At 37.8% G+C, this 26,229-nt stretch overlaps 1 protein-coding gene and 2 long non-coding RNA genes across 4 annotated transcripts in view; 1 reads left to right on the top strand and 2 right to left on the bottom strand.

Moving 5' to 3' along the window:
- The window catches only part of ror2 (receptor tyrosine kinase-like orphan receptor 2), a 137,949-nt gene that overhangs the window by 103,931 nt on the left and 7,789 nt on the right, over positions 1-26,229 (bottom strand). The window lies entirely within an intron of this gene.
- LOC147834978 (uncharacterized) lies at positions 4,645-19,709 on the bottom strand. The gene is made up of 3 exons (XR_015500818.1): positions 17,499-19,709; positions 16,741-16,963; positions 4,645-5,455 (listed from the first exon to the last, which is right to left on the bottom strand). It is a non-coding gene; the product is annotated as an uncharacterized LOC147834978 (long non-coding RNA).
- Positions 14,541-15,691, top strand: LOC103911709 (uncharacterized). Its single transcript, XR_015500787.1, has 3 exons — positions 14,541-14,642; positions 14,775-14,877; positions 15,037-15,691. It is a non-coding gene; the product is annotated as an uncharacterized LOC103911709 (long non-coding RNA).

Here is a 26,229-nt window from a genome sequence, read left to right as displayed (position 1 = left end):
TGCTTTTTTATGAAACGCCCTCTTTTCTCAACCCAGTCAAGTCACATTGAAGTTTTACAAGATAAAGGAACATAAAACACAAAAATGTTCCCAACAGGCGTAAATGTTTCCAATTGTTTCTCACCGAGTAAGATCGATGATGTTGCTGCACTGCTGAGATCTGACTGGCTGCATACACGCATACATAAACGCACACACTGAAATTTCCACACTATGGTACCCTGAAAGCACATCCCTTACAGTTATAATTCTGAAAGCTCCTTATTTTGTGATTAAAAACAAATGGGGCGACGCAGTGGCGCAGTAGGTAGTGCTGTCGCCTCACAGCAAGAAGATCGCTGCTTCATGCCTCGGCTGGTTCAGTTTGCATTTCTGTGTGGAGTTTGCATGTTCTCCCCGCGTTCGTGTGGGTTTCCTCTGGGTGCTCTGGTTTCCCCCACAGTCCAAAGACATGCGGTACAGGTAAATTGGGTAGGCTAAACTGTCTGTAGTGTATGACTGTGAATGAATGTGTATAGATGTTTCCCAGAGATGTGTTGCAGCCGGAAGGGCATCAGCTGCGTAAAACATTTGCTGGATAAGTTGGTGCTTCATTCAGCTGTGGCAACCTCAGATTAATAAAGGGACTAAGCCGAAAAGAAAATGAATTAATGAATGAATAAAACCAAATATGCACTGAAATTTTACAGTTCTCTTGGGTATACTGTAAAGTGAAAAACATTTGTAATGTATTTTTTAACAGTAGATTTCTGGCAACCACAGCTGTCAGTTTTTTACTGTACATTTTAAAGTTCTTTTAAGTATACCATAAAGTGAAAAACATTTTACCCTATTTTTAACAGTAAACTTTTGGCAACCACAGCTGTCAGTTTTTTACTGTGAATTTTACAGTTCTCTTGAGTATACTGTAAACTCAAAAAACTTTTCTACTGTATTTTTAACAGTAGTTTTCTTGCAACCACAGCTGACAGTTTTTTTACTGTGAATTTCACAGTTCTCTTAAGTATACCGTAGACTGAAAAACATGCCTACCGTAATTTTAACAGTAGATTTCGGGGAACCTCAACTGTGAGTTGTTCTACTGTAAATTTTACAGTTATTGCAACCGTAAACTTAATAACATTAATAACATTTTTACTATATTTTACAGTAAATTTCTAGAAACCACAGCTGCCAGTTTTTACCGTAAATGTAATTCACACCAGACGCGGAACGCGCGTCAAGCGCGAGTGATTTACATGTTAAGTCAATGCAAACGCGCGAATAGACGTCCTGCGGCGCGATACGCGCGGGGCGAATTGAGCGTTTGACGCGCTAACGAGTGTTTCGCGCAAATCTCTCGAGTTCGAAAATCTGAACTTCAGCGGACATTCGCGCTGCGTTAACCAATCAGAAGCTTGCTCTTGTGGGGGCGTGATTGTGATGTAGAACCTGTTGATGGTCTCCCGGGGGAAATCCTCCAGGCGACACCGACAACAAGTTATCAAACTAGGCTGGGCTCAGTCAGAAGCACCATTGAAAGCCTCCGTGATCCAGGTTCAGTTTCTGGAGGAGTTTATGAGCTCACAGAGCTGGATGCACCTCTGAAAGCATGTAGTGGACTCAAACACGACCCTAAACGTATCGACGCTGTTTTTCAGCCTTCATAAAGCCCATAACATTTAGTTATTTTCTTCATAAAATCCATGTTAGCATTTTAACAACGAAGCTACAGTCACTGGGCAGACAGAAGTCCTGCCCATCACGCGAATCCGCGTCTGTTCTGAAGTGAATTTGACACGCGAATGAAGCGGGGTTTGACGCGCGTATGAAGCAAGTAAACTCAAATGTTCACGCACCTATTTATGGGCGAATAGCGCGATTTATCCGCGCGTTCCGCGTCTGGTGTGAACACAGCATTATGGGTTGTTGTTTTTTTACAGTGCATCCTTTAGTTATAATTCCAAAAGTTCCTTATTTTAAGGATATTAAAAACAAACATTAACTCAAAAAAATTACATTTACTGTTTGTTTAAACTACTTATTAATAATGAGATGAAACAACAATTGTAGAGGTTCTTGGGGCAAATGAATAGTTTCATGTTCAATTCACTTTGATTTGTTAAAACTACTAAGTTAACTTAAATTCTTCATGTTGTCCCAACACAAATCGATTGTGTGGAACCCAGCATTTTTACAGCGTATGTGGCACAAATATTAGGAAACTGTGCTATGTTTTTAAAGTCACAAGGACTTAGATAAGCTTTGAATATTAGTTCGCTTCTAAGAAAAACTTGATCTCTTCATATGAAACACTGTTTTGGTATGCAGTGTATTCGAAACAACACGACTATTGAGACTTTAAGCAAAAACAGCTATAATGAAAATGACACTGTTGACCTCTACAGCTGTTTTCAAGACAGTCGACATCAAAACGAAAGGAGACAAATCTTCACAGGGTTGGAACACAGCCTATGTGTTTTAATTATGTAAAAAGAAAGCTAAAAAGTCCAAGAAGAAACTATACATCCCGATCCAAAAGAGCCAGCCGATGGCAGACCGTTACATACTTGTGGAAGTATGCGGTATTAAACATGAGGCAATGTCCTGTGACTGTTTATGAGGCAAATTAAAAACAGATTCCCCAGCGTTTCCTAGTGTATCATTAAAGACCCCAGCAGCTCAACAGCTCAACATGAAACAGCAATTTGCTGAAAATACACTTCCAGCTCTATCAGAGCAGGTATTAATCAAAATCAACGGCACAATATTACATTCAGACAACTACAGAAGAAGAAAAGAGAGTGGAAAGACTGAAACAATCACATCACTGTGCTGCATGAAAACCACACACACACACACACACACACGCACGCACACACATCTCCAAACTTTTACACAAAACCGATTTATACCTGTTATACGAATTCACACAAACACGTTTAATGACTTGTTCAACGTGTTGGTGAGAATCCAAGCTACACGGAAAGAATAACAACTTTGATTCATATCATTACTAGCTAAATAGTTCAGAAACTACTGGTTGGATACAGAATTTAAGAGGTCTGAAAATTGGAAACCTTACAATAAATGTGACGGTTTCATACAACCCTTTACGGCTGTTAACTCTGTCATCATTTATTTATGTCTTTACAGACTAGGAGAACTTTCTAACAGAAGTAAGTACACAAGCTTTGGAAGGACATGAGGGTGAATGCATAGTGGAAATGTTTTTGTCTTGTTTTTCTAGAGAGTACATCAGCCTTTTAAAGATGCAGATGTAAAGCACTTTGAACTACCATTGTGTATGAAATGTGCTATTTAAATAAACTTGCCTTGCCTTTTACTACATTAAAAGAAAAAATATAAATACAAAACAAAAGAGGGTTATATATGAATATAAAAGTACCAGAGCAAATTATTTAAATTACTTCCTAATAATATTGTTCAAAAACACTATAGTATTTTAAATACTGTATTTGCATTAAACTAACATTTCTTTTTTCATTTAAATGCACTTTGGCACATTTACAAAACAGTGAATAAATTTGAATACCAATTCTTGAATTCTTGATCAATTCTATCTTGAATACCAGGAGCACAGCATCAGAATTAACTAAGATATGTACTTTGAGGTATGGGCCTGCTTCGTAAATAATTCCTCTACAGTCATCTTTCCATCAAGCAAGTCTCCTGTGTCAGTCCAATGATTAATTGGCAACGTCAGCGAGAGGCGGCAGTAACTCACCAAAAAGTTTGTTTTGGACCATCGTAAAACCTAACAAGAAGTTGTATGTATAAGCATTTACAGAATATCAGAATCTACACTATAACTGTAACAATACTGTTTCAGAATAATTTTTCTTTTGAACCAAAACACATCAGATTTCAGTTCTGATATATTGTTTTTAGATATTGTTTATTATACACAAATGAGGCGAGGCAGTGGCGCAGTAGGTAGTGCTGTCACCTCACAGCAAGAAGGTCGCTGGTTCGAACCTCGGCTAAGTTGGCATTTCTGTGTGGAGTTTGCATGTTCTCCCTGCCTTAGCGTGGGTTTCCTCCGGGTGCTCCGGTTTCCCCCACAGTCCAAAGACATGCGGTACAGGTGAATTGGGTAGGCTAAATTGTCCGTAGTGTATGAGTGTGTGTGTGAATGTGTGTGTGTGGATGTTTCCCAGAAATGGGTTGCAGCCGGAAGGGCATCTGCTGCGTAAAAACTTGCTGGATAAGTTGGCGGTTCATTCCGCTGTGGCGACCCCTGATGAATAAAGGGACTAAGCCGACAAGAAAATGAATGAATGAATATCCACAAATGAAATCAGAATTATTAAACCTCCTTCGAATTTTTGTTTTCTTTTTTTTTTAAATATTTCCCAAATGATGTTTAACAGAGCAAGGAAATTTTCACAGTATGTCTGATAATATTTTTTCTTCTGGAGAAAGTCTTATTTGTTTTGTTTCAGCTAAAATAAATGCAGTTTTTAATTTTTTAAAAGACATTTTATGGTCAAAATTATTAGGCCCTTTATGCTATATTTTTTCGTTAATCTAGAGAACAAACCATCGTTATACAATAACTTGCCTAATAGATTTTTCCAATACCGTGCAGCCCTAGCTTGTAGGTAGATTTTTTTTCTTTCATTTTATTAATGGGGCGTCCTGTTTTTTACTGAACATATATGCAGAACTGTACCAAAAACCACAACATTAAACCATGATACAAACTGTACCATGAGCATTACACCCTTTGAAGACAATAAATATCACACACCCCTACTTTGCTTGGCTTTATAACTATTTAAACTAAAAAAATACTTGTCAGCACAGATTATGAAGTGAACGCTGAATTTCTGAATAAATTCCTTCCTGGCAGTGTAAAGCCAGCAGAACATGCCTTTGGGTTATTAGTATTTTTTCTTTCCCTTATCTAATTTAAAAGGCTCTGAGGATCAGTATCTGTGGGCTCCGTCACCTGAAGGAATGCGGTGAGCTGCGGTGAACACCTGCCGCAGCAGACGTCAATGAGGCCGCTCACTGTTGACGGATGCGTGATGAACCCGCATAACTGTAGGCTAGATCTAGCGCTGGCTGACGGCCATAATGCACTTCATTTCTCCAGCAAATACCATGGAAGCTTTGCTACAGATGCTTGATTCATGAAGGTGTACGGATTACAGACTTCAGCTTTATCAGGAGAGGCTAGCTTGATGTGCGTTTCTCTTGCAGTGGGAGAGGTCCAGGGAAGGACGTTTCTCAAATTCTTGTTAGTACGTAAGATCTGCAGGAATTACGGATGTCTTATTTAAGTGCCATTCAGAAAAATGAATGTTTTTGCACCATCAAACTCACAATGTGTGCTAAAACATTGTTGGATTCTGGGCCTATTGCATATTCAAAGACAAAGTAAAGTCTGATATTATATGCATTTATAGAGCACAACAAATTTCTACAAGTCATTGTTCTGTCCTTATGACTGCCCTATATATTTGGCTAATTTGTATGGGTTAGGGTTAGATACGCACAATATATCGGCAGTCATATCGTTATTGGCCGATAAAGGCTACTTTTAATGATATCGTTATCAGTCTGATGTCAAAATTAGGCCGATATCTTTAAGCAGATAATTACGTAATCATACAGAACTGCCTGCCTCCCGCATGCGTGGGTCGAGCTTGTTCAGTGCGCAGAGCTTACCTCACATTGTTTATTCCTCCAAAGTCCGTCCTTTATGTGGTATTGCTGTGCGTTAATAACACAGTAAGTGGCCATATTCCGTATCATTGTAGATATGTTTAATAGACTGTCATTTTGTAATTTGGTTTAAATTGCCTCAGGAAAAATATCACATGTGTAAACATAATTGCAGCAATGCACACGTGCTAAACAATTTGTTGGGTTGTTTGTAATCTAATATGATTATTTGTTATTATCAACGCATAGCTTGCCATGTGTTGTTTATGTAACCCGGATAACCCAGGTTACTAGTTGTTACTACACAGCAATAGAAAAAATAGAAATACCCTTATAAATATGAGAAAAAACACTGGCAGAATACTCGATTAAATAATATACATTAAAATTATTTATTTATATAAATAATTTATAAAAGAGTATTATACAGCATTCAAGGGAGTAGTGCTTTAGAATGACATCATCGTGCCTTACACTTTAGCAGCAGATCAGCTTTCCAAACAATAACAAATCTCGCTTGTCTGTTAGTTTGTGTTTACTGTTGCTATGGTGATTTAGTGTTTGCAAGGGAGTGAGAGAAGTAAGTTGTTATTGTATTATCAGTAGAAAATTATTAGATTTATATCTTTTAATGTTCTAAATTCGTATTAACTGTGCAATTTTACCATTAATAAGATGCTGCAATGATTTATGTAATATATTTTTGATTAAGGATTGAGAGAAAAAGCGTCATTTGTATATGAGAGTGAAATCTGCACACGAGTGCCACCTGGAGTTTTCCTGGGTTTTCGCTTTGATTTTGAGTGATTTCCTTGGTGAGTTTGTGTTTATTTTTGTTTTCATTTTAACATGATTTCAAGTAGTGTCAAAAATGTGTGTATATATGTTAAGTAAATGTGCATATGAAGCGTGTACATATGAGATTTATTGTTAAAGACATTCTATTAATTTATATTTGCCTTGTGTTTTGCAAGGCTGGGTTTTTTGTGTGTGTCGAAGCATCTGTGATGAGTCCCTAATTCACGTTGGACTCGAGGAGAAACTTACGGCGAGCCACCCACGGAACCGACTCTCCTGTTAGACTGTGTGTTTGTGCCACCGGACTGGTAGGAGAGTTCTTTTGATTGTTTGGAGAAACGAGACTCGGACTCATCGCGACCTTCCGCTTTTCCTTCTTACTTTTCCTAAAATCCTCAACGGAAAACCTTTACTGGAACTGAGCTAAGAGAATCAACAGTTCTCTTTCACGAAATCCTTGGTATTGAACTGTGAACGGCAACCGGTGGAACGAATCATCTGAAAGCGAAACAAATCCTTTGGACAGCAAAACGAATCTTTTGAGTAGCGAACGATTCATTTGAACAGAGTTTTGATTCTTTGAACAGTGAGGTGATTCATTTTAACAGAGTAGCGATCTTTTGAACAGGGAGGTGATTCATTTGAACCGTGTATTGATTCTTTAAACAGAGAGGTGATTTATTTGAGCACATTAATGATTTATTGAGTTAAAAGTGTGAATATTGAATTATAGCCTGCATTTGAGTAGAGTTGGTATATTTATTATTGATTTATTTCTTTATTTTCTTTTATTTATTACATTTGAGAATACAGAGTATTTTTTATCACAAATTTATTGCCTTCTTTACTTTGTTTGATACAAAGGGTAACACAGTGTTGTAGCTTTCTAAGATTTTTATTTTCATTTTGTACAAGTGTTTGAAATTTCTCAACTGTCTTGATCACAACTTTGTTTTAACTGTATATTGACTTCACGTTCATCTGTGTAAAGAAAAAAAGAGAAAATTATTTACTTTTTATTATTATAATTTATAACCTATATAATTTATAACCTATATAACCTATATCGAACCTATATATACATAAATACTTATGCTTATTGGACAGAAATTCACAAACTCATAACATATTTCTAATTATATAAACTATATTGAAGGAAAAAACTGACTGTGTCTGATTATTCACTCACCTGCTGTGCTGCTTTTCTCTCTCCAGTAGCCGTTCTTTCTCTTCTGACCAATTGGCCCACATTGAAAAATACGCTATCGCGACAAATCAATCGTACTTGCTACAATCTTGGCGAGCCAGCCAGGAGCGAGAAAGCAGCAGCTTTTGAGGTGAATAATTATTGAAATACGCATATATAGTGAAAATATAACATTACAATGGATGTCATAGAACGAGAAGACGTTAAAATAGAAAATGCAGTGATTATTAGTGGTTTAACCCTAACTGAAACAGATGAAGTCGTAGAATCCTACCTTTTGAGATTTGGTTCTATACGGCAAAACTTTCTGATTGATGATCCGCAGTCTGTATTTCATCATAATGCAGTTGTTGAGTTTTCACACAACTCCGCCATTTGCAACATTGAGCCTCAATTGCCTTTGACTATCGTAAGCCCTACTGATATGAGCGTTATATTCCGCATACACAAATTGAGTACTGCTTACAGCACCGCCACATCTAGCGACACAGCAAAGCAACTGAAGTCACTAGAGGATAAAAATGTAGAATCCCAACAAGATATCATTAAGCAAAATTCAATGAAAATGAATGGGGTGACACATTTGGATGATGCATCACACAGAGAAGATTGTGGACTTGAAAATTTAAAATCCAGCACAAAAGTCTTGACAAGTGTAACTAACACCCCTCAGCGAACTGGAAGTTTCAAGCCATCTGCTCTAAAAATTGATAATAACAACCCAGCCAAGGTGAACATGAGTACTACATCGCCCCATAGTTTAACAGAAGCCAATTCTGTATCTGTGAGAATTCCTATATCCTCTATGCACCCCCCAGACATTCAGAGAGTAATTATGGAACATGTTGTGAAGATGAGTGAAACAGTGCCCCAACACAGTGCTTCTTTCCGCTTAAAAGCCTTTTCTGGAAGGATGCCTCGTCCAGGTAATGAGCCTGACTTCGACACATGGCGGACAAGCGTTGACTATTTGTTGAATGAGTTATCCCTTTCTGAGTGTCTGAGGTTACTAGAGTCTGTTTACGGTTCAGTGGAAGATGGAGATGAATTATTAGCAAAGTTCATAAACACTCTGCAGGATCCTGGTGAAAAATCATCTGCCTATCTTCATAGATTGTATGTGCTCCTGTGCACTACCATTAGGCGTGGAGGAATTGCGGAGAGTGAACGAGACCGTTATCTCCTGAAACAGTTCTGCCGTGGCTGTTGGGACAATGCCTTGATAGTTGAATTGCAGCTAGAGAGAATAAAAGCTGATCCACTCTCCTTTGCTGAGTTAGCAGTACTCTTAAGAACTGCTGAGGAGAAGAAAACTTCAAAAGAAGAGAGAATGAGAAAGCATCTTGGTTTGGGCAGACCCTCACCAACCCCACTCAAATTAAGAACAATAACTCACCAACAGTCTGCTCACTTTAATAACTCACTTGAAGTGGATGCAACTAATATTCCAGCATTTGACAATCCAAAACAGAAAGTCTCTAAACAGAAAAGTAAAACCCAGTGTCCTGAAACATCTAAAGCTGATGCTTTGAAAAAGGAGATTATGGCTCTCCAAAGCCAAATCACTGCCATTAAAACAGCAGCTGACCAGGAAGCAAGGGAGAGAACTGAGGCAAGTGAGCTTCAGCAACTAAAAGGACAGATAGCAGAGCTTAAAGTCCAACTTGCCACTTCTGGAGCACAGAGAAAGCAGTTTCAGAAATCCCCTCAACAGAGTAATAATCCTAGTGATTTTGGTGTCAGTCGAGAGAGAAATGAAAGGCAAAAAAACACTGAATTAAGAACCAATCGACCCAGACCATGGTATTGCTTTCGCTGTGGAGATGATGGTCATTTTGCCATTTACTGTGAAAATGCACCAAACCCATTAAGAGTTGAAGAAAAGAGACAAAAATTAAGAGAGAAACAAGCTGAGTGGGATCTTAGAAATGGAGGAGCCACAGTGCCTTTAAACTAAAATCAGTCTCTATCGCAGGGCGGATGGGGACTGAGAGAAAACAAAGCCCAAATAATCAACAGTCACTTAATAAGCATACAGATACCAGGAACTCCTTAAAGTTACCAGCCGGACTAGTGGGAATGAAGTGTACTGCTAGAGTCAAAATTGAAGAAAAGGAAGTGAACTGCTTGCTAGACACAGGGTCTCAAGTCACAACAGTCCCCATGTCTTTCTACAACCGCTACCTGTCACGACATCCTATGCAGCCATTGAATCATCTGTTGGAGGTTGAAGGGGCAAACGGCCAAGCTGTTCCTTACCTTGGATATGTTGAACTGACTCTAAAGTTTCCACAAGAGTTTTTAGGAACTGAGGCCGAAGTTCCAACATTGGCCCTAGTTGTCCCAGACCTAACACAAACACCCCAAATCCTTATTGGCACTAACACCCTAGATGTCTTATATGCTGGTCATGCTCAAACAGTCAAGCCCAGAGTTATGTCACGTTATCAAGGGTATCAAGCTGTGATAAGAGTTCTAGAAGCAAGACTGCAGCAGGCTGGTGTGAATGTCCTGGGCCAAGTGAAAGTAAAAGGAGACATGCCTGAAGTGATAGCAGCTGGAAGTACTGTAGTTCTTAATGGATGCGTCAAAGTTATTGGGCCACTCTCAGAGACTTGTGTTACAATTGAACCCTCAGTATCGTCATCTTTGCCTGGTGGATTACTTGTGGCAAGCAGTTTGCATTCTCTACCTGCAAAACGCAATGTCCAAATACCAATAGTGCTAAGAAATGAGACACAAATTGATTTAACTATTCCTCCAAAAGCAGTATTGGCCGAAGTACATGCTGTACAAAGTGTGATTGAGGGAAGAAAACCAGTAAATGCTTCTGTGAGCAAAGTTACAAATCCTGCACAAAATAGAATCATCCCTGACTTTGGTGACTCTCCGTTATCAAATGATTGGAAGGAAAAGATAACTGATCTTGTAAACTCCATGCAGGATGTATTTGCACTTCATGACTTGGATTATGGCCACACAAACAAAGTAAAACACCATATCCATCTCAGTGATAGCACCCCATTCAAGCAGCGTGCTCGGCCTATCCATCCCCAGGATGTCGATGCTGTAAGACGGCATCTTAAAGAACTCCTTGATGCAAACATCATCAGAGAATCTGAATCCTCTTTTGCTTCTCCAATTGTAGTAGTAAGAAAGAAAAACAATGATGTACGCCTCTGCATTGACTTCAGAAAGTTAAACTCGCAAACTGTAAAAGATGCATATGCCCTGCCTAATTTGGAGGAAGCCTTTTCTGTTCTATCTGGCTCCAAATGGTTTTCAGTTCTCGACTTAAAATCAGGCTTTTATCAAATTGAGATGGAAGAGGCTGATAAATCAAAGACTGCATTCGTCTGTCCTTTAGGATTCTATGAATTCAACAGAATGCCTCAAGGCGTCACTAATGCACCAAGTACATTTCAGAGGCTGATGGAGCGATGCATGGGTGATCTTAACAGAAAAGACGTCCTAGTTTTCATAGACGACCTTATTGTCTTTTCCAAGACATTAGAAGAGCACAAAGCCAAACTCTTGCAAGTCCTGACACGACTAAAAGAATACGGATTAAAGCTTTCTCCCAAGAAGTGCAAGTTTTTCCAAACATCAGTCCAGTACTTAGGCCACATAGTCTCTCAGAATGGTGTTGAAACAGATCCAACCAAAATTGAAGCTCTCAAAACCTGGCCAAGACCTAAAAACCTTAAAGAACTGAAATCTTTTCTTGGATTTGCAGGATACTACAGAAGGTTCGTTCAAGACTTCTCAAAAATCACAAGACCCCTTAATGACCTTACTATTGGATATCCCCCACTGCAGAAAAATCAGAAACGAAACCCCACAAAAAGTACACCTTACCTGGATCCTAAAGAACAGTTTGGAGAGCGATGGAACCAGGATTGTCAGTGGGCATTTAACACAATCATAGAGAAGTTGACCTCTGCTCCAGTCCTAGGATACGCAGATCCTAGACTCCCCTATGTGTTGACCACTGATGCCAGCACTGTTGGACTTGGAGCAGCTCTTTATCAAGAGCAGGAAGGTCGAATGAGGGTGATTGCCTTTGCAAGTAGGGGACTAACTAAAAGTGAAGCAAAGTACCCCGCTCACAAATTAGAGTTCCTTGCACTCAAGTGGGCAGTCACAGCCAAATTCAGTGACTATCTGTATGGAGGAGAGTTCACTGTGATTACAGACAGCAACCCACTCACCTACATATTAACATCTGCAAAACTCGATGCAACCAGTTACAGATGGCTGTCCAGCCTGTCAACATTCAATTTTAAGATTCAGTATCGTGCAGGCAAAAGAAATCTAGATGCAGATGGACTCTCAAGACGGCCCCATGATGAACAGATTGATGATTTCGCCTCTCAGAAAGAACGTGAAAGAATCAAACAATTCACTCTCCATCACTTAGCTGAGACAGAACAACAAGTTATCTTGCCCGATGCAGTAAAAGCCCTCTGTGAACGACACCAAGTATATCAGAGCTGTGGTGATTCTAACCTACCGTATTCTCAACTTACTGTGGTAGAATCACTGTCCCAAAGTGTTGATGCAGTACCCCAAGAATTCCAGCAGGAGGCAGGAGGCCTTCCAGTTCTTCCCCAAATGTCAGAGGAAGAGTTAAAAGAATGTCAAAGAACTGATCCAGTGCTTGAAAAAGTAATTAGGCACCTTAATTCTGGAAAGAAACCTCATGGGAAAGTAGAGCCTGCAGAAGTAGCTTTGTGGCTAAGAGAGTGGGACCGCTTTGAGTTCAAGAATGGAATCTTATTTAGAAAGAGACAGGACCCAAGAGGCGTATTGTATCAGTTGGCCTTGCCCAAAAAGCTCAGAGGAAATGTATTAAAAAATCTGCACAATGACATGGGGCATCTCGGAATTGAAAGGACTTTGGACCTGGCTAGAGCCCGTTTTTACTGGCCAAAAATGGCAATAACTGTGGAAGAGAAAGTAAAGACCTGTGAGCGATGTGTAAAACGAAAGACCCCTCCTGAGCGGGCTGCACCCCTTGTGAATATCACAACCAGCAGACCCCTTGAACTAGTCTGCATAGACTACTTGTCACTAGAGCCTGATCGAAGCAACACTAAAGACATCCTTGTAATTACTGATCATTTCACCAAGTATGCTGTTGCAGTGCCCACTAGAAACCAGAAAGCTGAAACTGTGGCCAAATGCTTATGGGACAACTTTTTCATCCATTACGGGTTTCCTGAAAGAATTCTGAGTGATCAGGGGCCCGACTTTGAGTCAAGAATAATCAAAGAACTGTGTGGCATAGCAGGAATACAAAAAGTAAGAACTACGCCTTACCATCCCAGAGGCAACCCTGTAGAACGTTTCAACAGAACATTGCTACAAATGTTAGGGACCCTGGAGGACAAACAAAAGACCTATTGGAAAGACTTTGTTAAACCATTAGTCCATGCTTACAATTGCACTCGTAATGACACAACAGGATTCTCACCTTACGAGCTGATGTTTGGGAGACAGCCTCGGCTGCCAGTAGACATAGCATTTGGTTTACCTGCTACTGGGTCATCCCCATCTCATTCCATTTATGTGAGAAATCTGAAAGATCGCTTAGAGGAAAGCTATAGAATAGCTACTGAGAATGCCTCAAAATTAGCAAGAAGGAACAAAAAACGATTTGATGAGCGAGTAGTCACCTCATTCCTTGAGGTTGGAGATCGTGTTCTAGTACGGAATGTCAAGCTAAGAGGAAAGCATAAATTGGCTGATAAGTGGGAGAAAGAAATCTATGTTGTGTTAAAGAAGGCGGGAGACTTACCTGTTTATACTGTTAGTCCAGAAGGCAGGGATGGCCCACTTCGCACACTGCATCGAGACTTGCTGCTGCCCTGTGGATTCTTACAAGAAAGCATGCCTGAGCCAGTAAAACCTAAACCACCCCGCAGACCTAGAACTCGAGCAAACACTAGTGCAAGAGAACCTGATACTAAGACTGAGAGTTCTGACTCTGAGGATGATTCAATGGATCACTACTCACGTAGACACTTACCAAAAGTAGAGAGCAGAATCCTCTTCAATCCAAGACATGTTAAGCCTTCAAGAGACAGGCCGATTGCAGAACTTTCTAGTAAAACAAGAGTCGTGAAAAGTAAAATCAATGACTGTCCTGCAATAGAGATACCACAAGAGAACTTACCTTACTTACCTGAAGATGAAAACTGTCCCATGAGTGAACCTGAAAGAGAGAACACACCTGTAATGGATTCTGTTAGACCAGATATGTTAAGAAACGTACCTGTAGTAAATGATCAAGAACTATTGGAACAGAGAGATGAACTGGAAATATTGAGTGAAATAGATGATGAAGCTGATCAGAGAAATATTCACAGTGGCCAGGCAGTGATCGACCAGGTTGAAAGAAATACATTGAGACGTTCGCAAAGACACCGTGAGCCACCACAAAGGCTACAGTACTCTCAATTAGGGAATCCTCTTTCTCTGGTTATACAATCCTTACTACAAGGTCTCAGTACAGCAGTCACTGCATCTTTAGAGGAGTCTGATTGCCCCAGAGAAGCCTCTCTTTTAATGCAGAAAATGTTCCCTTCTGCTGCCGTTACGCAGCCTAAAAGATGCAGAGGGACCTGCATAGATTCCAGGCGGGGAGAATGTAACCCGGATAACCCAGGTTACTAGTTGTTACTACACAGCAATAGAAAAAATAGAAATACCCTTATAAATATGAGAAAAAACACTGGCAGAATACTCGATTAAATAATATACATTAAAATTATTTATTTATATAAATAATTTATAAAAGAGTATTATACAGCATTCAAGGGAGTAGTGCTTTAGAATGACATCATCGTGCCTTACACTTTAGCAGCAGATCAGCTTTCCAAACAATAACAAATCTCGCTTGTCTGTTAGTTTGTGTTTACTGTTGCTATGGTGATTTAGTGTTTGCAAGGGAGTGAGAGAAGTAAGTTGTTATTGTATTATCAGTAGAAAATTATTAGATTTATATCTTTTAATGTTCTAAATTCGTATTAACTGTGCAATTTTACCATTAATAAGATGCTGCAATGATTTATGTAATATATTTTTGATTAAGGATTGAGAGAAAAAGCGTCATTTGTATATGAGAGTGAAATCTGCACACGAGTGCCACCTGGAGTTTTCCTGGGTTTTCGCTTTGATTTTGAGTGATTTCCTTGGTGAGTTTGTGTTTATTTTTGTTTTCATTTTAACATGATTTCAAGTAGTGTCAAAAATGTGTGTATATATGTTAAGTAAATGTGCATATGAAGCGTGTACATATGAGATTTATTGTTAAAGACATTCTATTAATTTATATTTGCCTTGTGTTTTGCAAGGCTGGGTTTTTTGTGTGTGTCGAAGCATCTGTGATGAGTCCCTAATTCACGTTGGACTCGAGGAGAAACTTACGGCGAGCCACCCACGGAACCGACTCTCCTGTTAGACTGTGTGTTTGTGCCACCGGACTGGTAGGAGAGTTCTTTTGATTGTTTGGAGAAACGAGACTCGGACTCATCGCGACCTTCCGCTTTTCCTTCTTACTTTTCCTAAAATCCTCAACGGAAAACCTTTACTGGAACTGAGCTAAGAGAATCAACAGTTCTCTTTCACGAAATCCTTGGTATTGAACTGTGAACGGCAACCGGTGGAACGAATCATCTGAAAGCGAAACAAATCCTTTGGACAGCAAAACGAATCTTTTGAGTAGCGAACGATTCATTTGAACAGAGTTTTGATTCTTTGAACAGTGAGGTGATTCATTTTAACAGAGTAGCGATCTTTTGAACAGGGAGGTGATTCATTTGAACCGTGTATTGATTCTTTAAACAGAGAGGTGATTTATTTGAGCACATTAATGATTTATTGAGTTAAAAGTGTGAATATTGAATTATAGCCTGCATTTGAGTAGAGTTGGTATATTTATTATTGATTTATTTCTTTATTTTCTTTTATTTATTACATTTGAGAATACAGAGTATTTTTTATCACAAATTTATTGCCTTCTTTACTTTGTTTGATACAAAGGGTAACACAGTGTTGTAGCTTTCTAAGATTTTTATTTTCATTTTGTACAAGTGTTTGAAATTTCTCAACTGTCTTGATCACAACTTTGTTTTAACTGTATATTGACTTCACGTTCATCTGTGTAAAGAAAAAAAGAGAAAATTATTTACTTTTTATTATTATAATTTATAACCTATATAATTTATAACCTATATAACCTATATCGAACCTATATATACATAAATACTTATGCTTATTGGACAGAAATTCACAAACTCATAACATATTTCTAATTATATAAACTATATTGAAGGAAAAAACTGACTGTGTCTGATTATTCACTCACCTGCTGTGCTGCTTTTCTCTCTCCAGTAGCCGTTCTTTCTCTTCTGACCAATTGGCCCACATTGAAAAATACGCTATCGCGACAAATCAATCGTACTTGCTACATTTATGTAAGATTATATTTAGTTTGATCGGCATATTGTTCTGTCCTTATGACTGTCCTATATACCTTTTTTCTAATTCGTAAGGGTTAGGGTTAGATACGCACAAAATATCGGCAGCCATATCATTATCGGCCGGTAAAGGCTACTTTTAATGATATCGTTATCAGTCTGATGTCAAAATTAGGCCGATACCTTTAAGCAAATAATTACATAATCATTCAGAAATGCCTGCCTCGCGCATCCGTGGGTTGAGCATGTTCAGTGCGCAGGGATTACCTCACATTGTTTATTCCTCTAAAGTCCGTCCTTTGTGTGGTATTGCTGTGCGTTAATAACACAGTAAGTGACAATATTCCGTATCATTGTAGATATGTTTAATAGACTGTCATTGTGTATTTTGGTTTAAATTGCCTCAGGAAAAATATCACATGTGTAAACATAATTGCAGCAATGCACACGTGCTAAACAATTTGTTGGGTTGTTTGTAATCTAATATGATTATTTGCTATTATCAACGCATAGCTTGCCATGTGTTGTTTATGTAAGATTATATTTAGTTTGATCGGCATATTGTTCTGTCCTTATGACTGTCCTATATACCTTTTTTCTAATTCGTATGGGTTAGGGTTAGATCCGCACAAAATATCGGCAGCCATATCGTTATCGGCCGATAAAGGCTACTTTTAATGATATCGTTATCAGTCTGATGTCAAAATTAGGCCGATACCTTTAAGCAGATAATTACATAATCATTCAGAAATGCCTGCCTCGCGCATCCGTGGGTCGAGCATGTTCAGTGCGCAGGGATTACCTCACATTGTTTATTCCTCTAAAGTCCGTCCTTTGTGTGGTATTGCTGTGCGTTAATAACACAGTAAGTGGCCATATTCCGTATCATTGTAGATATGTTTAATAGACTGTCATTGTGTATTTTGGTTTAAATTGCCTCAGGAAAAATATCACATGTGTAAACATAATTGCAGCAATGCACACGTGCTAAACAATTTGTTGGGTTGTTTGTAATCTAACATGATTATTTGCTATTATCAACGCATAGCTTGCCATGTGTTGTTTATGTAAGATTATATTTAGTTTGATCGGCATATTGTTCTGTCCTTATGACTGTCCTATATACCTTTTTTCTAATTCGTATGGGTTAGGGTTAGATCCGCACAAAATATCGGCAGCCATATCGTTATCGGCCGATAAAGGCTACTTTTAATGATATCGTTATCAGTCTGATGTCAAAATTAGGCCGATACCTTTAAGCAGATAATTACATAATCATTCAGAAATGCCTGCCTCGCGCATCCGTGGGTCGAGCATGTTCAGTGCGCAGGGATTACCTCACATTGTTTATTCCTCCAAAGTCAGTCCTTTGTGTGGTATTGCTGTGCGTTAATAACTCAGTAAGTGACCATATTCCGTATCATTGTAGATATGTTTGACAGAGTGTTATTGTGTATTTTGGTTTAAATCGCCTCAGGAAAAATATCACGTGTAAACATAATAGCAGCAATGCACACGTGCTAAACAATTTGTTGGGTTGTTTGTAATCTAATATGATTACTTGTTATTATCAACGCGTAGCTTGCGATGTGTTGTTTATGTAAGATTATATTTAGTTTGATCGGCATATTTATAATGATTATAACAAGCGCATGTGATGGTTACCGTATTCAAAAGAATCTAAAACGCTAAATGGAATTAATTATTGCCTCATTTTCTAAAGTAATCCTATCTGTATTTAGCTTTTTGCTTGTACGGTGGCTCTGAGCTGTCATTAAATATTTACTGTGAATTTACTGTAAATTACTGTAATGTTTAATTTAAGAACATTTGAGCTGATTTCAGTTCTTCATTCTTTCATCTTCTTGGTTTTATGGCTGTTCATCAAGACGACAACAAGGTTTGTTTGAGCTCGAGTCAACCATGGCTTGTTATTATGTGTATATTATTACGGTGTAATGTTTCGACTGTGTTTTTAAAAATGGTGCTTGCTTTGTTTTCATTCTCCTGCTTCTACGAGTGACGCATCTCTGTAAACCAATAGCGTTCAGCTGCGCGTCTCCGCCTTATGGTACCCTTTGGGCCTGTTGGTACCCTTTGCAAAGGGTGACCAAAAAGTTGTATGGTACGATTCGCTTTTAGGTACAATTTAACAGTAGAAACGATCATAAAAGCTCATTGAACTGTACCGTACCACTCAGTGGAAACGGGCTATAAAATATACATATAAAGTATTTCAATATAAACACTTACTAGACTAAAATCAACATCAAACAAAAAGCTTAGAATTACTTGAGTGTTTTCCTCCTAAATATGAAGCTTTGTGCTTTTTTTTTATTTAGTTTAAAGGTTTAGTAGGCTATTACATAGCAGATACATTTGACAAAATAATTTCTCATTGATCGTTTATACAGTATGTTCATCAATACTGTATTGCATTATTGCACAGGCGTCCTTCATAATAAAACTTCAGGCATTTGATCATTAAGTTAAGCATTTGAATATTTTACTAAGACATTAGAAACTTAAGCTACGTGATCTACTGTTAAATCCTCACCGATTTACAAGGTTTTTTTCTCTCTTTTGAGCTATACTTTCCTCTTTATCATACCGAGTAAGCCACAAGCCTCTAAAAAGCCACTTCACCCAATAACAGACTAAGTGTAAATTTTGGCAGGAACATCTATGGGTTATTTGGACATTTGAGTTTGAGGAGTTACACTGTACACCTGTAAAATACCAGCGTGTTTTATTTAGTCCAAACTTGAATGGAACAAACATATTTCATTAGGTGTGAATCCTGCTGGGCAAAGCATAGGTAAAAACCAGCTGTGCGTCTCCATAAATACCGCTTGATGTGTTTAGATGAGGAAATGGCCGATCCTCTAGCTGATGTGTTTTCAGAAACTGGAAGAAATGGCCTTTAATCTAGTGCCTTGTAAGATGTTAATCAACAGTACTTGTTTGTGCATGAGAATTTTGTGTGTGCACAGACGTTTGCATGTGTTTTTGTGTGTACTTGCACGCCTACAGGCCACGTTGGCAATCATTTCTTTCTTTAACAAACATAAGAAAAAGAGGGGAGGAAAGATATACGTTTATATTGAAGTTTGTTGGTATAACTTGGAAATATGGATAAAAATTACCTAAAAACAAATGACTGAACAATACTGTTAATATTTTTTTTTAAAAGCTTTAAAACGTATATGCAAAAAGACAAAATTAACTCTTCGTCTACTTTCTTTTCAATCAGAAAATATTAGTAGGTATGCTCAGTTTTGATATTAATATTTTGTAAGCTTTATTCAAGGTCATATACAAGGCCATGTATTGATGTTAATCCGGAAACTGTGTCTGTTATGATACGGTATATTAGGGCTGCACAATATAGTGTTTCAAGATCAATATGGCAAAGTGTGTATTCGCAATAATCACATCACAAGATGCTTAATAATAATTCTGAATTATAGTTGACCAGGGGTTACAGAATTGTATTTAATCACTGTATTTATTTGGAATTTATATGATTTATGCAAAAAAAAAAAAAACATTGTTACTCAGACTTTGTCTTGTTTTTAATAAAAAATATCTACATTTCATGTGGAAAAACAAGATTTCACTTACCCCACTGCAGATAATTTCCTTTAAACCAGCAAAAAAAAAAAAAACTTTTAGTTTTCACTTATATCTTCTGATGGTGAAAACTACCCAGCCTTTTTACTTGGTCTAAGAATGTTTTTGGTATTTGGACTGGAAACAAGACAAAAAGTAAGACAAGCATTTGCATTGATTATTTAATTTTTGTACCTGAACACTGTTAGACGGACTAGGAAACCATCAATGAGAGCTATTCAAACTGTCTTGTGAAATTGTATTCTTATCGCAATATTTAGTGCAGAAAAATAATCGCAATAACAAATTTTTCCAATTTCGTGCAGGCCTACAGTATATACAACTCTTAACATCAATTGTGTGACATAATTTCAAACAAAATCAGACCAAAACAAAAGTTCAATTATGGGAGTTCGAAACCTTACCGTTCAAACTTTACCAAAAAGTTTGCTTTAGCCAATAAACCTTTCAGTCCATAGATGTGACTCTGAGGCTCCGGTTTCTTTGTCTAAAAGATCTAAAGAACACTCCTAACTAATCATAATGGATCAATGACAATTTAAAGATATTTAAAGGGAAAAATCCCCCTAAAATGAATTCTTTCTTCTGTTAAAGGCACAAGACGATATTCTGAAAAGCCAGTAAAGCAGCCAAAGCAGTAGTCAGTGATTTCCATATACTTTGTTTGCTCCTCCTATGAATATCAAAGGCTGATTTTTTTTTCAATGTTCCTCACAATATGTTGTTTTGTGTTTAACAAAAGAAAGAAATTCATAAAAGTTAGATTTAGAACCACTTGAGTGTGAGGAAATGGTGAGGAAATGTTTGGGTGAACAATTTCTTTTTAAGAACCACAGTTTACAATAACATTTTTGTTTAAAAGCTACACTGTAAAACAATTAACCTTAAATTCACAGTAAATTCCTGGCTAATAATAGCATTACTTTTACATTAAAATACTGTATGTAAATTCACAGCAAATTACCGTGAGGTACTTCACAGCAATTTGCTGTGATTTTGTTACATTAAATTACTGTGAAATTACAGCCCTTCACAGTAGCAAAGTCCATTACTGTGATTTCACAGTATAATCTTGTAAAATTACCTATATTTTACTGGGAAGCAGGCTTTCCTCAGCTGGTCATTCTGACATTTACCCTGACTTCAAAATCATTTTGATTGTTAAACAGTGTTTGGTTTTATGAATCAGTTACTTTTGTTCCACTTTATTATATTTTTGGCTAAGCACATAGTTATGTTCATATTTCATATTTCCCTTATAAAACTAAATAAAGGTGCAGTGCAGCTAAAAATGAAAATGTACTATTATATTCATGTCGTTTCAAAACAGGATGATTTTTCTTTTAAGTTATTTTTGAAGATGTAACCAAATCTTTTTTGGGGCAGCAATAACATTCTGTTATTTCTAAATATAAAAAGTGCCATTACAGGCATAAAAGTTCATTTGTATTATTGTCAATGCTGAATGAAACGGGGGGTGGGGGGGGGGGGTTATATGAAGATTGCTAGGCGATCATCAACCATTTTCTCAGAGGATAACAAGCTGACACTGATAAATGTTTATGGACAAAATTAAAAAGCACTACAGTGTTTGTCTGAGATAACTAGTCTAATGAAATGTGAATATTCCATACAAAATATGAAGCTGATGGGTTCTTGTCAGGTGAATGAGTGTGCGCGCAGCATTCTAAACATGTTTTCAACTGTGTTTGCCTGGAAGGCACGCGCGTGTTGCACCACTTGAGAGTGTTGCTCCCAATATATTTCTTCTGCGACCCGGTACCAACTGATACTGGGGACGACTGTTTTAAAGTCGAATTAGCTCAGAAAACTATTTATTATCTGTACATCTTAGTATGATCATAATATAAATACATATATATCTTTAATTTCTGATAAAACTGTGTTTTGCAAGTTAGTTAAATCATAAGAAATACAATTATACGCAACAATCAACAACATCTCATATTTTTTCCCAGTTTCATGCAGCCCTACTTTGAAGCATTTGTTAAAACTGCATCATTTCCCATTCATTTTTATGTTTCTCTTGACTTTCATTTGAGTCAATTGACAGTGAATGAATTGCATGTCAGTGAACGTCTATAAATCTGAAAGCGTAATCCAGGCCTTCATCTCTAGCCTGTAGTATCTAGTATCTGTAATTAAAAACACAATTCAGCGCTGCCCTACATAAGAATACATGAGTAAGCATTTTGCTTTTTGTCTGATATTCTATTTTTATCCGTCCTTAAAAGTGGAAAAAAAAAACACTGAAAGCAGCAGAGTGGCACCACAGACAAAAATGCAGGCCAATTTTCCGACAGAAGGCAACCACATTAACGTAGTTCTCCTCCAAGGAGAGATTAGTGCTGAAGTACTACTGCTCTGCGCAACGTTAAAGGTTTATTCCTGATCTAACTTTGGGTGGCCGCTGGAAAAAGAAATGTCACCTTGTTGGTTTATTAATGTGCCATTTGGATGAATCGGGGTCCTTAAGCTGTCAAAGGAAATCATCGGTGTGGGAGTGGACAAAATCCACTGACTGAAGACATCCAACAACAAGGAATCAATCCAGAGCATGTTTGGCACGCAGCATTAAAGCTGTTTATCACACTGTTGAACAACTGGAGCAGATGTAAAGTCCCCTGATGGCCACAAAAATGTAGGAATGGAAGAAAATACTGGAAAATTTTAATTACTTAAAGCTAGCTTTATAGCAAGCACTTAATGAGAACTATTACAAAGATGTCTGTTTGTAATCAGATTGATGACTAGATCAATTTAATCGTAAAGTGTTCAGAAGACGCAACACTAGAGCTGCACAATTAATCGTAAAAAGATCGCGATCTCAATTCGACCCCCTAGATGATCTTAATCCAGCATTTCTACGATTCTGTCAATCATATTTTCAAGTTCAGGAGAGAAGAAAAGGTGGCCGCACAAGTCTTCACATTGTTTTACATATGTTGTTCAGCATCGTGGACACCTCCAAATAGTGTTAAAAGAGTCACATGCTGTATTATAAGATATAATTCACCTCAAAAATGTCATGTCTGTCTTGATGTAATGTTTATTTGCGACCACAAGTCTGTACTTCGAGCCTCCCCTGAGTGCACGTGCACAGCCAAGAACTGTGAAGTTTTTTCATACTTGACGCGCTCGCCGAAACACGAGCATTTCTCATGTGAGATTGCCAACTGTGCAGACGAATATCAAATAGCGCAAATTTAAAAAGGTTGGTCAGTTAAATTATGCTACTGTAAGTAATGTTTATTCAGTAATAATTCTCCAGTACCGATAGCAGAATCGTTAACATCAGAGCTTATCGATACTTCTGTCTTTTATTATGTAGCACAGATACCGATAAAGTACAGTTTCGATACCTATAATACAAGGTAAAGAAGACTCTTTAATTGCCCCTGTAAACACAGCGCTCTCTTCTGTTCAAAACATGTATTGCAATTCATTCAATATCTCTACCGATTTAAATAATCCCATATTTGATTCCATTTTTCAACCAACAAATCTTTACATCCCTAAAACCTAATATTGTCAATGTTGACATTTAAAGGGCCATGAAACCCCCTTGTTTCACAGGGTGTTTACACACCGTGTATTTTTCATGCAATGTTTGTTACCACACGGCGAATGAGAAAAAAAAAAAAAACTCCGCATTTCCCAGAAACTTAGATGCACTCGGCAGGTAGCGTCAGAAAGCCGTGTGTGTTATTCCTGTCACAAAATGCGGTGAAAATCCTACATGACTAAGTTTGATTGTGGTGCTAACATGTTTTCACTCGGTATAATAGTTAGTTCGATATGAACTAACTTTGCCATCTAAATAAACAAAGACCACTTGTCGCTCACTTACCAAATCTGTAGAGACAGGACAATCAACACCAACTAATGCTAGCCTTTAATAAGAGGAGACGAGCAGCAAATCCGGATCTATCAAATTCCAGATGAGAAAAGCTTTCGGGTAAACAATGTTCCATAGACGCATATTGTTGCAGAGTGCGGCATGCACTGAAATCCACACGTGGGTCCAGCTGCGCTCTCATAGAGAGAAAATGAAAACAAAACCCTCACTGCAGCAAATTATAAAAGCAACACTGCACGCTCGTTTTGGCAACACAACGTGGTGTCTCTGCTGTCTGAACACTGTGACAGTAATGAATATTAATGAAGTTGCACAATAGAGTGCGCTGATTGGTTTGAACCAAGCCTTACTCATGCATTAATGCAGCACACCCAGAGACGTAATAAGGTACTCCCAGGTACAGACATCCAGTCTACATGCTGGAATACATGCTAAGATCTCATGGCCATGACGCAGATTCAAAAATTCGGAAGTTTGAATTTGCTCGAAATAACGTGAAAAAAACCAATTTTCACTTTTTAGTGAGATATAGGTGTCCTAATAGTGTTTTTAGCAGTATGAGACACATATAAGACTGTAAACAGCTCAAAAAATGTGTTTTGGTGTTTTGTGACCCTTTAAATTTGTCTCTCCAGCAAACTTCAGCAGGACGTCCAGGTGTTTATGAATGAGCAGCAGAGAGGATGTTTAGTTTTACCTCAAGTTGCAAAGAAAAACTACCACTAAGATAGTCAGTAGAAATTTTTTTTAATTAAAATGCACAACACTTGTCGGTTGAACTCATGACGCACAATAATTCCAATGCAGTGCATTGTTTTAATTCAATGATTGTGAACTAATCACAGATGCTTTCCTTGCAAACATATTCGTTTATTACAATAATTACTCTTAGCTTTGCCATCATTCTTCATTATATGTAGCCACACTTTTCAGCACTTCCCACGGTCCATCACTTAGTGCTTAGATTATTATTCATGGTCTGGTAACTCAGCCAGAGTGGAAGATCCTGCCAGACTGTCAAGTGGAAAAATACAAATGTCCACACAGGAATCGATACGAGGAATCAAAATTGATATTGATAAGCATCCAATTGTTAATCCAAGTATCCAATTCCAGAATCAGAATGAATTTTTGATCGCCAAACTGTCTAGAATTAAAGTAGATGCTGCACTGATTGAACTGCTGGACTGATTCATTCAAAGTGACTGATTCATCTAGTAAGTGTTCGATCGTCCGTCAGTCCGTTTTTGAAAACTCCTTGCCGTCTATAGAAAGAGGTCAGAAAAAGGAAATTTGTCACTGACTGCCAAGCCGTAGACTTGACTGCAGTTAAGAGCTGCTGCGGTCTGCGGTTATGCTTGTGGAATGGAAATATGCTTTTGTAACATGGTTGAATCCTCGCATTACTAATCCAAAGCATCTAGAATCAAAACATGGCAACAGAAGTTGGCTGCAGCAGAGAATCACTGTCCTTCCTGGACAAGTTGACATGTTGGGGAGAACAAACTCAAGCAGGCGGAGGAGAATCTCAGTCGATGGTGGAGTGACGCTGGGTTGAGGGTGTGTGTTATTTGTCTTCAGTAACAGTATCGTAATTGTTGTTTGAACAATTTGCGAGCTGACGTTATTGAGTGTCACTCGCTTTGGTTGAAGCAAACAAATAACATTTTGAGAATCCAAAAGTATGAACTGTGTGATGCATGCACAAAGAATAAGTCTCTAATTCAAGTTATGAAAGCAAAAAATATGTCAGTGCAGGTTTGTGTCTTTAGATTTATGACAAATGATATACCTAAGGGCGTACTCGCACTATGTACAGTTGCCTTGAACTGGGCAGAAGCACGCTTGTCGCACTCTCTTGTCTCCCCAGACATCCCGCATTCACAGGGCCCGCACTTTTCTTTTACCTGTTTTCCGGTTTTCTTTTATTGTAAAGCACTTTGTGACTTAATCTCGATGAAAGGTGCTATATAAATAAACCTTTACATATTTACTTAGGATTATTCTTCAATAAAGTTACAAATGTTTATGCTATAGTGCCTGAATGCTCAACAATTTCTTGAAATCCCTTTAAAATCCATGCAAATGATCAAGTTTCACTCTGTTATGGTTATACTTTGCAACGACTCCACAAATCTCATGTATTTTCAATTGTCGATCAACTATAATTCCAATTTAGCGTTGCATATTATTGCGACTTTGCACACACATTGCAATATCGATGCTGAAACGATACAATGTCCAGCCCTAGTATGAGTATATAAAGTTTTAAATGTAAAACATAAACAGTCTTTTACATGTGGTCAATATATAAACTATAAATTGATTGAATTTACACAAAGCTTACTATATTGAGATTACGTACATTGTGATATGAGATTTTAGCCGTATCTAGGCATGGGACGATAACCGGTTTCAAGGTATATCGGGGTTTGGAAATGTCAAGGTTTTAAAACCACCAAAGTTTTCTGTTTTACTGTTCCTAATGTATGGGTTATTTTTTTTTAAAATGTTTTCACAACTTTATTTTTTTTATATAATTTTTTAGGGCAACA

This window comes from Danio rerio, chromosome 10 (assembly GCF_052040795.2).
Source record: "Danio rerio strain M-AB ecotype USA chromosome 10, GRCz13ab, whole genome shotgun sequence".
Lineage (NCBI taxonomy): Eukaryota > Metazoa > Chordata > Actinopteri > Cypriniformes > Danionidae > Danio > Danio rerio.
Note: the sequence above shows the minus strand (reverse complement) of the source record. Positions and strands in the feature narration are given on the sequence as shown.